The 12,710-nt window shown below is 38.0% G+C and overlaps 1 long non-coding RNA gene across 1 annotated transcript; it reads left to right on the forward strand.

Annotated features, from left to right (window-relative positions):
* Nucleotides 1–4,274: 4,274 nt before the first annotated feature.
* LOC311593733 lies at nt 4,275–5,016 on the forward strand. Its single transcript, XR_014777826.1, has 2 exons — nt 4,275–4,410; nt 4,776–5,016. It is a non-coding gene; the product is annotated as an uncharacterized lncRNA (long non-coding RNA).
* Nucleotides 5,017–12,710: the final 7,694 nt, after the last annotated feature.

Raw genomic sequence — 12,710 nt, forward strand, 5'->3', positions numbered from 1 at the left:
TTCCTGTCTTGTGCAGGTAACCACAGTAGTGAGTTCATGAGTTCAATTATAATGTCCTGAGTCCACTATTTGACACTTTTCCTTTCTATTCTGTGGCTCTCAGATTCTTTCTACCCTCTATTTGAGGTTGCCCTTGAGACTGAATGTCTGATGTGCATTGTCTCTCGAGGACAAGTATGAGCACACTTCTGTTATAGTGACCACTTTCAAGAGCTTTAAGCCTCTACATTGATTATCTATCATCACAAAAAAAATTCTGTGATAAAGTTTTACAACATTGCTGTACTACAGGTAATAACAAAAAGTTTAGAACCCAATTTGAGACCATGCCTATTCATCAAATCACTAGTTGTAAGTTGCCTCATAGAGTGTATGACTTCTTCAGCCATGGACTCTTGACTAGATTTGCAACATCAAACACTAGTTTCTGCCAGTGAGTAGATTGCATGTCTCACCAGAAAGCTCTAGGTTAGCCACATGATATGGATTCTTTCACAAATACCTTGCTAGTTTGAGACAAAAGCTCAGTTGTCATCTTTCAGAGACTGATCATCTCCTCAGGCTGCCTTTTAAAATAAATTTGCCCGTTCTGCTATTGGTGTTACTGTCCAGGATTCCTAGTGGGGACAGAGGGAAATGAGAAAGGAGAATTATAGGAAGAATGGGGCCCTGGATCTCACTGTTCACCACGTGTGTTCTGTCTATGTTTGAGAGAACAGGATAGGGCCTGTGATGTTTACATTTGTGAGAGGCAGGTTTCATGGGAGGTAGGTAATCTGTGCTATAAGGAAGACTAGAACACAGGTGGATGGCATGGTCTAATTGATGCTAAAAAGCATTTCAGGGCTTTCATTTCACCTGTCTTGTTAAAAGGGACATTTTAGTGAGCAAAGAACTGTATGTTAAACTAAACATCTCAGCTGAAGAGAGTGTTCATGAATTTTGTCCAAAGTCCATGTGATCAACTTTCTTCTCATACTTTCAGTTCCTGGATAAAACTTTCTAGACTTTCTGTTGGTGTATTTTTCCATGTGTCATGATAGCATTTTGATGTATGCATGGAAATGTGAAAAAAGTTTACAAGTGTACATCAGGAGAGGAAAGTTGTGCTTTTACAGCTATTACTGCCTAGTTTAAAGAGTATTCTTTATATTCACTGACTTGTACTTGCTAGTTTTTCCTCAATAATTTTTGTGTTCCAGTTATTGCAGAGCTGCTGAAGATGGGCAGCTGGTTTGCAGCTCTCCTAGATGCTAACATTAGTCTCCATATGAAAGTGGGTCAGTGCTTCTACCCTGATTTCGCTCATCTATCAGAAGATCACAGAAATTGACACTCAGATCTCCAAATTTCTTGTCAAAAGCTTTTAATCTGTATATATCTTCCTTCATGGAGTATTTTATAGGTTGTGCAGATTAACCATCCTTATGGGTGTAGAACATCTAGTTCAGCGACTTGCTGGGGAAACTGTGCATGATAGTTACAAGACTAATTGTTTTTTGCTGTTGTTGTTTTTGTCTCTGATTTTTCTATTAATTTATTAAGACTACATCTCAATTATTATCTCCTCACTTGTCTCCTCCCATTCCTCCCTCCCTCCCTTTTACCCTATTCCTCTCCCCTAGGTCTGTGACAGAAGGACACCTCCTCCCACACCATATGGTCACAGCCTATCAAAACTCACCCTGGTAACCTGCCTATTCTTTCTCTAAGTGCCACCAGACATCCCCACCACAGGGAAGTGGTAAAAAATGGGGCACAAGAGTTCATGTCAGAGTCAGTCATCTGTCTCAACATGACTGTGGATAGTGTCCTGTACCTTGGTTAAATCTGAGTAGGGATTCAATGTTTATTGCGTGTATTGTCCTTGGTAGTTACAGTAATTTGAGCAGACCTCCCTGGGTCCAGTGACATTCTTCATGATATTCTTCATGTAGGTTTCTAGAACCCTCTGGATCCTTCTATTTCCCTATTCTCACATATTTCTCTCACCTGGAGTCCCAGTTGGAGGTCTCTGCCTCCATCCCAATCTCCTGGCAAGAGAAGATTTTCATGGGACATTCCTTTTGGGCTAGTGTTTGATTATAAGTGGCCACATACCATGTGAGTCTTTCTGACTCTGGGATAACTCACTCAGTATGAACATTTCTAGTTCCATCCATTGTCTGCAAACTTCAGGATTTCTTGTTTTTTAAGCAGAGAACTACTCTATAGTATAAATGTACCACAATTTCTTTATCCATTCTTTGACTGAGGGACATTTAGGTTATTTCCAGGTTCTAGCTATTACAAATAAGTCTGCTATGAACATGATTGAGTATATGTCCTTGTTGTGTGGTGGAGAATCTTGTGGTTATATTCCAAGGAGTGGACAAGCTGAGTCTTGAAGTGGCCCCAAATCTCTAAAAAAGCACCAGATCGATTTCCAAAGTGGTTGCACAAGTTTGCACTCTAACAAGAAATGAAGGAGTGTTCTCCTTTCTCCACATCCTCGCCAGCATATTCTGTCACTTGAGTTTTTGATCTTAGTCATTTAAAGAGTGTAAGATGGAATCTCAGAGTCATTTTGATATGCATTTCTCTGATGACTAAGGATGTTGAGGATTTATTTAAGTGTTTCTTAGCCATTTGATATTCCTAGTTGAGAATTCTCTGTTTAATTCTGAGCCCCATTTCTAATTTGGGTTATTTGGTTTGGTGGTGTTTAATTTCTTGAGCTCTTTATATATTTTGGATATTAGCCTTTTGTCAGATGTAGGGCTGGTGAAGATCTTTTCCCAGTCTCTAGGCTGTTGCTTTGTTTTCTTGACAGTGTCTTCTGCCTTACAGAAGCTTCTCAGCTTCATGATATCCCATTTATTATTTGTTGACCTTAAAGCCTGGGCTTTTGGAGTTCTGTTCAAGAAGTTGTTTTCTGTGCCAATGAATCCCAAGCTCTTCCCTACTCTTTCTTCTAATAGAGTTAGTGTCTCTGGTTTTATGTTGAGGTCTTCAATAAACTTGGACATGAGGTTTGTGCACGGTGGTACATATGGGTCTACTTGCATTTTTCTACATGTAGACATGCAGTTAAACCAGAACCCATTGTTGAAGATACTATCTTTTCCATTGGTGAGGTTTGGCTACTTTGTCAAGAACCAAATGTCCCTATGTGTGTGGATTTATTTCTGGGTCTTCGATTCAATTCTATTGATCAACCACCCTATTGCTTTGCTAGTACTGTGCTGTTTTAATTACTGTTGCTCTATAGTACAGCTTGAGATCAGGTATGGATATTCCTCTGGAGGACCTTTCAGTGTACTAGATTTTTTTACGATTCTGTTTGTTTTTTCATATGAAGTTAAGAATTGATCTTTCAATGTCTTTAAAGAATTGTGTAGGTATATTGATCAGGATTGTATTGAATCTGTAAGTTGCTTTTGGTAAAATGGCCATTTTTACTATGTTAATTCTCCTGATCCACCAACAATCTTCCGATGTCACATCCAATCTCCTTCTCCAGATATCTGAAGTTTTATTTCAAACAAGTCTTTCACTTGCTTGGATAGAGTAACTCCTAGATATTTTATATTTCTTAGAACACATATTCTTTAGCTGAGGCCTCAGGACTTGAATCTCAGAAAGTTTGTTCCAATTTCTTGTGTTCTAATACATAGAACAAATAGTATTTAAATCTTCCCACTATGATATAGCTCATAGCTTGCTGTGTTTACCTATTTGTATACTGTACCTAAGTGGTAGAAATTCTATTTAGTTAATCAAATATTTGACTGTGTAATAACTGACAATTGGGGATAATATATGTGTTTTCATAACTTCATTCTTCTTTTCAGTCTTTTGTGTATCAACATTCTTGTGGTAACTGGCTACCACAGAGTCATTTGTCTGAGAATTACTTGCCTATTAAATTTTCTTTATTGGTTTCCCAACTATGAGAAACCTAAAACAAAAGAATCTGGTAAGCTTACACAGGCATATGCTATGCTAAAAAATAATAGTAAACCCGAAGAGTTTTGAAAATGATTGCATTTGTTCTGTGGTGCTATTTTAGCATGCCTGGGACCTAGCAGAATATGTAAGCCTCCCTTTATGCAGATTCAACCTTTCCCAGTGGAGTCTAACAGCTCCCAGTTACAGCTGGCAAAAAAATGTATCAAATTTTCTAGAGAGGAAACACTTTGTAACAACAGTTCTTTCCTGAGAGTGGGTGTTCCCTCTGCTTTCCACTTTTCATACAGCTGTACCAACCAGGGCATTTGCATATTGCTCCCTAGGGAGGACCTTTCCTTCCAAGTCCAAGACAAAAGCAAGATCTTCTTCCTGTCTTAACTACACAGGACTCTTCATCTCAGGGTCTCAGAATGAGGTGCCCTGCTCAGCTCCTGGGGCTGCTTGTGCTCTGGATCCCTGGTAAGGAGAGAAACAGATACAGAAAGAGAATGTGGAGGGATGGGGATCTTGGGTTCCCTGCTGATGTGTCCCATGGTCTTTCCATGAGTGAGACTGCCATTCTTGTTCCTCAGGAATGGGCTTGTGAGGTCTTGAGGGTAAAGGAAGGAGAAGCTATGTATTTGTGACAACTTTGAAAATTTCTAAGACAGACTGTCCAGGATATTTCTAGAGAGCGTCTTTGCTCTTTCTACATAGATATTTTAAGTTAAGCAGTTTTAGAATATGAAAGAAAGTCATACAAACAATAAGTAGAAAATAGAGGAATGATAAGTCACTTTATTGTATCGCGTGTTTGTGCATAACCATTTTTTCTCTTATTTCAGGAACCAGTGGAGATATGTTGATGACCCAGCCTGCATACTCTAATCCTGTCAGTCTTGGAGAGTCAGTTTCCATCTCCTGCAGGTCTAGTAAGAGTCTCCTACATAGTGATGGCATTACTTACTTGAATTGGTACCTACAGAGGCCAGGACAGTCTCCTCATCTCCTGATCTATCGGATGTCCAACCGTGCCTCAGGAGTCCCAGACAGGTTCAGTGGCAGTGGGTCAGGAACAGACTTCACTCTGAAAATCAGTAAAGTGGAGGCTGAGGATATGGGTGTTTATTACTGTCAGCAGTGGCTAGAAAATCCTCCCACAGTGATACATCACTGAACAAAAACACCCCTGCCTCACTTGACAAACCTGCTTCACAAGTTAGTTCCTTGTTATGGGTCCAAAGTGGTATAGTCAGCATGGCAGCATACACTATCTTAGTGTTTTGGCTATTTGTATTTGACAGCTTTGAAGAAACCATTTTATCTTTGTAAGTGTAAAATTCTCAGTGTAAATCAATATCTATCATATTTCATCTCTATTGGATTAAAACATCTATCTATACCTAAAAATATCTTAATCCCTAAACAATTAAGCATCTCTAGGCATGGTATAGACCATACAGTGCCATCGTGTTCCTCCGTGAAGATGTTCTTAAGAGGCACTTGTTTCCTTTGACTTTGAGGCACTGAAACTTTGAACCCTTGGGAATGGAACTTTCCATTAGAGTTCCTCATCGGAGAGGGAGGGGCAGCAGCTTCTCTGCATGAACAATATTTTACACAATTTTTTTAGGATGAGAAAAGTGCACTCAGTTATGGTCAATGGTAGGCATGGACATACTTTGAAGAGGACTGCTTCAGAGTACATAACTTTTACCCTTTATTTAATCTTTAATCTTATTTCAGGACTGCACACATCTCAGATAGTTCTCTGGGTGTCTTGTTCTATTTTCTAATGTGTCTGTATTGAATAAAAATTTCATTTTCTGCTTTTTACTTTCCAGTTGGCTTATAGAGGATAGGTTGCTTGCCCAGGCTTGGGCACACATGAATGATTCTCCATTATCTAGCAATGGGAGATTCTCAGAATTTGTAAGAAAAAGATGTTGAAAGATTCAAATTAATGAGTAGCTGAGTGCTTAGAACAAGTGGTACCTATAAACTGAAAAAGGGATTATTACCTAAAATATACACAGAATTCAGTGAATAAATGGGGTAACAAAATAACCAGATAATTTTCTAAAGACAAGACATGAACAAGTAGTAAACACCCTATTTATTTTACAAATTTCATGAGCTTCTTCTAGAATTGTCTCTGAGCCTTAGAACCAAGATGTTATTGAGATGCTCTATTTGCAGCTAAGCACACCACTGACATTTATTCTCCATACTTTGAACTTTTGTGTGTCTCTGTTTCAGCCACCATCAATTGTACAAAGGAATTTCTCTAATGAGGTCTAAGAGCTGCACTAATCTGTACACTTTGTAGATAAATATTGATTTATAGTGTAATTTGGTACGAAGTCCATTTTACAAATTAATATCAGTAAGATGAGTCCTAGGAAATGAGAGCTCAGAAATATTTGGCTTTGGGGCACACTACAGCATCAGACATATGTTTCTTCCTGTGGGACAGACTTTAAACCTAATTTTAAATAACTACTTGTTCTGCTTGTCATAAGTTGGTCAAATCTTACATCCAAGATCCTCATTGTAATTCACAAAGTGCATAATACAAAGTACTCTTCCCTCTTATCCTTTCCTTTCTTCTGTCCTCTCCTTTCCCTTCCTTCAGCTCCTCTTCTCTTCTGTCCTCTATTCTTCTCTCCCTGCTCCTCCCTCCCTGCCCCTCTTTATTTCATTGTAAAGTAAATGTCAAGAAAACTGAGCATTTATATTCAACTTACTAAAAATAAATTTAAATTTAAAAGGTCTTATGTATAAGATATATCACTAGGAAAATACTAGAAGAAAACAAAGTTGAAATGTTTCAGGACTTTATTTATTTATTTTCTTTTACCACAATCTAAAAGCACAAGAAAATCTTTAGGTTTTATTCTCATCTCTCCTTTCCTTTTTCATGCATATTTTTTCTGTACTGACTCTGCTGGGATCTCAGAAATCTATTTCCTTCTTTAATTTAGCTGCACATATACAAAATAAGGAGCTGGTTATTCTGATTGAGTGTTTGATGATGAGCATTGGACATCCCTTCCTCCTTCTGCTTTGGTGTCATCAATCACTTAGTTCCTTAAATGACTTGATATTTGTGATGTCCAAACATCACTCACCATAGGTGGGTTACAGATAGTTTCAACAAAGCTTCTGTATCTCAAAGTTATAGTCATTTTATGCCACCTTCCACATTCAATTAATTGGAAAATCTTTTTTTTTTCTGTGACCAAAACAATCATAAATTTGGTGATCAGGGATATTTTTAAGAGAAATGGATGGTGAAATAAAAGGGATCTTATTCAGGATTCCAACTTTAACTTCTTGCACATGCCACATAAAAACCAGTGTAAATGCGTCAGAGTGTGGCATTGACTGAAAGGGAAAAGTCAGCTCTGAGAGAATATCAGGTATGGGAAGGATGAGGCTGGGCTGACTATACAAGGAGCATTCAGCTTCCCTATTCACCACTAACACACCTGTGAGTGTCTCCAGGTCCTCCTCTATTTGCCTTAGTCACTTCTGTGTCTTTTCATGAAGATCACAAAGTGCAGACCATCAAGCTTAGAGAGGAAGGAATTTCTTTTGCTTACAGTTTTAGTCATGAATGAAATCAGGGCAGGAACTGAATGGAAAGCCCTGGATGCAGAAACTGAAGCATAGACAGTGAACTACAGCCTGAGACCACCTGTCCAGGGTGGAACTGCTCATAGCGGGCTGAGCTCTCCTACATCACTCATTAATGAAGAGCAAACTTGCTAATAGGCCAATTTGATGGAGGTGATTTCTTAACTAAAGTTTCTCCTTCTTGGATACACCTTTGTTGTGTCAAGTGGACAAAACCAATCACTACACTTGGGCACTTGAGGATCTTCAAGTCTTCAAATGGAAAGAAGCAAAAAATATTCATGAATGTATTTGCTTACTCTCAGACATCTAGAGTTGATTTTGAACATAATGCTGGAGAAAAAGAGAAAGGAGATGAGAGGGTGTAATGTTAGCAGATAAAAGAAGTAATGTGGAAAAGGGATGTGAATAATGGATGAAACAAAACAGACAACTAACTAGCCCTAAGGACACAGATTTCAGGAGGACTCAGTTATTGAGTTGATTCTGTCATCATTTGACAGTCTCTGCAGCAGGTATTGCCAAGAAAACACATCTTTCTAGTCACTGTTTTCCCCAGCAAAAGAGCGAGCCTCCCCTTTAACGCTGCAAGAGAACCATATTCTTACATTATTGATCCACTTAGGATGCAAAGACATTTTCTGGGTCTCTGAATACTTCTGTGAAGGCTGCTTTGGCATAAGCCTCTGAAACCTTCTGATCCGGCAAATTCATTATTTACCAATAAATGAAAAATGCTTCATCTGAAATGCTGTCCTGATCATCAAAATTCTTGCAGAGCAGGATTCACCTGACTTCTAGTTTATATACAACAGCTGAGCTGCCTCTAGCACAGCTATATTCATGTCAAACATAAGCAGAATAAGCCATATATACTACATGTTGTTTCTAAATCAAGATGGAAATGAAGAGCAAGGGAAGATTCCAAAGCACAGGACAGTGTGAGATTCCAATGGCCTTATATAGATGGTGTGAGGGGTGAGTGTTTGTAGCTGTGGGTATGTGTGGACACATGTGTGACATTGCATACCTGAGAAATATGAATTCTCCAGCCACCATGTACATGTGAGGATCAAACTCAGATGATCAGGCCTGTTGAGAAGTGCCTTTACCAACAATGAGACCACACACTTACATCTAGGGTTGGCATGGTGTATTTATGGCTAAATTAATATATTCTGTATGTATGGAAATGATCTTGGTATGGAGAAATCAGGATGATAGTCATGGAATTGAGAATTATGGCTCAAAGATCAAATTTGGTCCAGCATTTGCTTTTGGGAATGAAGATTTATCAGAACACACACAATCATTCAGGACATGATGAGTGAACACTGAAGGATCATGTGACCTCAGGTCCATGCGTGTTGCAGCTGAAGGTTCTCTGAGGAGACAATGAGAAGGAACAAGGACAGAGTGTTGGGAGAAACTGAGTCAGCAATACAAAGAGCTGATTGGATTTTGATTTCCTGATATCTTTCCCCATAAAATTATCTTTTGTTTCAGTACAGTATTAAATGCAATATAATTTGAGGTGTTGGTTTCAGTGCGTCTTCATTGAATATTTATTGATTTAAATGAGCATAATTTGGTCATGGGATTGGACAGATCAATTCATTTCTCACCGTTCAGCTTAAACAAAACGAATCATGAAAGAACCAAATGTTAAAACAAATCTGTTCTTAGTCTATGTTATTACTTAAAAATGAGAGAAAACTCTATGCAAATGTATTGCCTATGTGTAAAATATTTAACACAATATCAAAAGAAATATTTTAGATCCGAAAGAGCTAATTTCTCTTAGCCTAATCATGAATGACATGGATTATCCTCGGAATATACCCAGAAGATACTCCAGCACACTACAAGAAAATTTGCTCAACCATGTTCATAGCAGCTTTATTCATAATAGCCAGAACAGGGAAACAGCCTAAGTGTCCCTCAGTAGAACAATGGATAAAGAAACTGTGGTACATTTACACTATGGAATACTACTCAGCTATTAAAAACAAGGAATTCCCGAAATTTGTGGAAAAATGGATTGAGCTAGAAATGATCATAATGAGTGAGTTAACCCAGAAGCCGAAAGACTCAAATGGTATATACTCACTTATATCTGCATATTAGCCCAAGGGGCATGTCCCACGAAAGCCTTCACTTACCAGGAAAGTGGGACAGAGGGGAGGACATCCTATTGGGACTCTAGATGAGAAAAATCTGTTATTTGATTGAAGGAAATCTAGGTTATTTCCAGTGTCTGGCTATTATGAATACTGTCACTATGAACATAATTGAACATGTGTTCTGGTGATAGAATGGAGCATCTCTTGATATATACCTGTGAGCTGGTCTTGAGGTAAATTGATGGCCAATTTTATGAAGAACCACCATATTGATTTATATAGTAGCTGTATAAGTTTGCATTCCCACCATTACTGGGGGAGTGTTTATCTCTTGTTCCACATCCTCATCAGCATGAGCTATCACTTGTGTTATTGATCTTAGTCATTCTGATAGTTGTGAGAGGGAATATCAAAGTAGTTTTGATTTGCATTTCCCTGTAGGCTAAGGCTGTTGAATATTTCTTTAAGTGTTTTTCAGCAATGTCAGATTACTCTATTGAGAATCCTGTTTAGATATGCACTGCTTTTTTAAATAAGACTATTTGATTTGTCGATGAATAGATTTATGAGTTCTCTATATATCTTGGATATTACCCTTAACTTGGATGTGGAGGTATTGAAATCTTTTCCCAGACATTCGGTTGATTATTTGTCCCATTGACTTTGCACGAGTTCCCATTTATTAACTGTTGATCTCAGTACCTGTGCTATAGATGTTCTGTTTAGGAACTTAGTTCCTGTGTGAATGCTTTCCAGATCATTGATGTTTTCTCTTGGATCAGTTTCTGTGGATCTGGTTTTATGCTGAATTCTTTGATCCACTTGGTGCTGCATTTTATGCATTGTGATTAATATGAATCTATTTGCATTCTTCTACATGTAGACATTATTTAGAGGAGCACTGTCTGTTGAAGATGCTTTCTTTTTACATTGTGCATTTCTAGTTTCTTAATTAAAAATCACGTATCCATAGTACAGCCTCAGTCTGAGTCTTCTCTGTAGCTGTGACCCATCATCTTAGGCTGTACTCACCTTAACCAAGTGTAGAGCAGGGACCTGGGGTCATGTTCCTGGAGCACCCTGAGTTCTTAATAGAGTGGAGCTACTTTTTGTTCACCTAAGTTGAGCTCCATGTAAACTTGGATTCATATGAAGGGGATAGATTTTCATTCATACTAACATGATTCTAGCAGAATTTAATTGTCTTTATTTGGGAAAATATGAATGGGAAGAATATTTCTGAGTCTCAATAAGGTGAAAATATGAAACTGCTTCTCTTCATTCTTTCATATGTTCTTCAGAGGAACTTTCTCATCAGAAGCCTTTAAAAAATCTGATTTGATATATGAGGCAAGTGATAACTTTTAGGGTTTCTTAGATATGTTTTATTGTGATAAACACCATAAAAAAACAACAGATGGAGGAAGAAGGTAATTTTGGAGTTACACACAACAGTGCATCATTAAAGGAAGTAAGGGCAGGAACTATAGCAGAGGAAGTAGCAAGAGACAACTCCTGGAGCAGAGGCCATGAAAGAGGCTTTCTTTCTTACTCCATGGGTGGATCAGCCTGATATCTTATACCACTCAGGACCGCCTGCCCTGATGGTGCACTGCCAACATCTGGTTGGGCATTCTCACATCTAGTATTAACCAAGATAATACCCCAAATACTTGCCTAGAGGTCAGACAGATAAACATTTTCTCCATTGAAGTTTCCTAGAAATCCCTTGCATGTACCAACTTCACAGACAGACAGATCACACACACACACACACACACACACACACACACACACACACACATACACACACACAAACATACTCAGCAAAACCCCCAGAAAATTGGTATATTGCAATAATGTGTTACTTTGAATTCCAATTGTATTTCTGATGTATAACAAACTTCATTTTCTCTTGTGTCGGTAAAACATTTACCTTTCTATCTCTTAGGAAGAGACTTTCCCCCTCCAAATTGCTGTGATCATTGGTATCTGGTGTGTAAGCACTTGTGCATGTGGTTGACTAAAGAGGACAGATGGTTGTGTAGGTTTCTTTGGAGCTGGACTTATAGGCAATAGGAAGAAGCTCAGCATAGTTGCTAGCTACTAACCTTAGGTCCTCTGGAAGAAGAGCAAGCACACTTAACTGCTGAGTGATCTGTCAGTCATCTGAGAGATTTCTCTACTGTCAAAATTTGGTAATAAAATCATTTCATTGAGTGAACTGGTGAGATGTGTTAACAACCAAAAGTGCCTGCCACAAGATAAACAACTTGATCTTTACCCTGTTTGAATGTTGTAGGGGAGGACAGATCCCACTGGATGTCCTGTGACTTTCATGTGTGTGCATTGGAATAAACAAACATGCCCACACATACATACATTCAAATACCTTAAGAACAAATAAAAGGAAATATATAATTTCACTGAGAATAATTGCTAAATGAAAATTTATTTTACTTAATTTATACACACTAAATGTGCTAAACTCATATGTGAAATATCATTAGCCACAAACACTAGAGACCCATCTATCACTTCTAAAGATTGCACTAATCACTTTCCTAATAGTTAATTTAATATCCATAATGTTTGACTTTTATGATAAACACCCTAATATGGTATTTATCTTTGTGCTTCAATGGAGCCAATTCAGTAAACTATAGAATAGGTAGCACCTAACAACCAACACAAATTGTTTTACTACTGTATGATCAAAACAGTTGTTCAGCTTGAAAGAACAAGCTTGAAGACACACATGTGTCTTCATTTTCACTCCTGCCAGTGTTTCTGTTTCATTCCTTCCACTTTACTCCAAGTGGATCAAAGAACTCAGCATAAGAAAATACAGGATTTTAAAAGTGTCTCTTCTTGTGCAGACAGATGGTTTTTAGCATGTTCTTTTCCCATCATGCACCACATTTTGTTTTACTACTGTCACCAAAAACATAGAACATATTTTATATGATTTTTGAAATCATGAGAAGAATGAATGACTCTTTGTTCTATTTATGTTGA

The sequence above is a fragment of the Acomys minous genome (genome assembly GCF_964271855.1).
Source record: "Acomys minous genome assembly, chromosome: 3".
NCBI lineage: Eukaryota > Metazoa > Chordata > Mammalia > Rodentia > Muridae > Acomys > Acomys minous.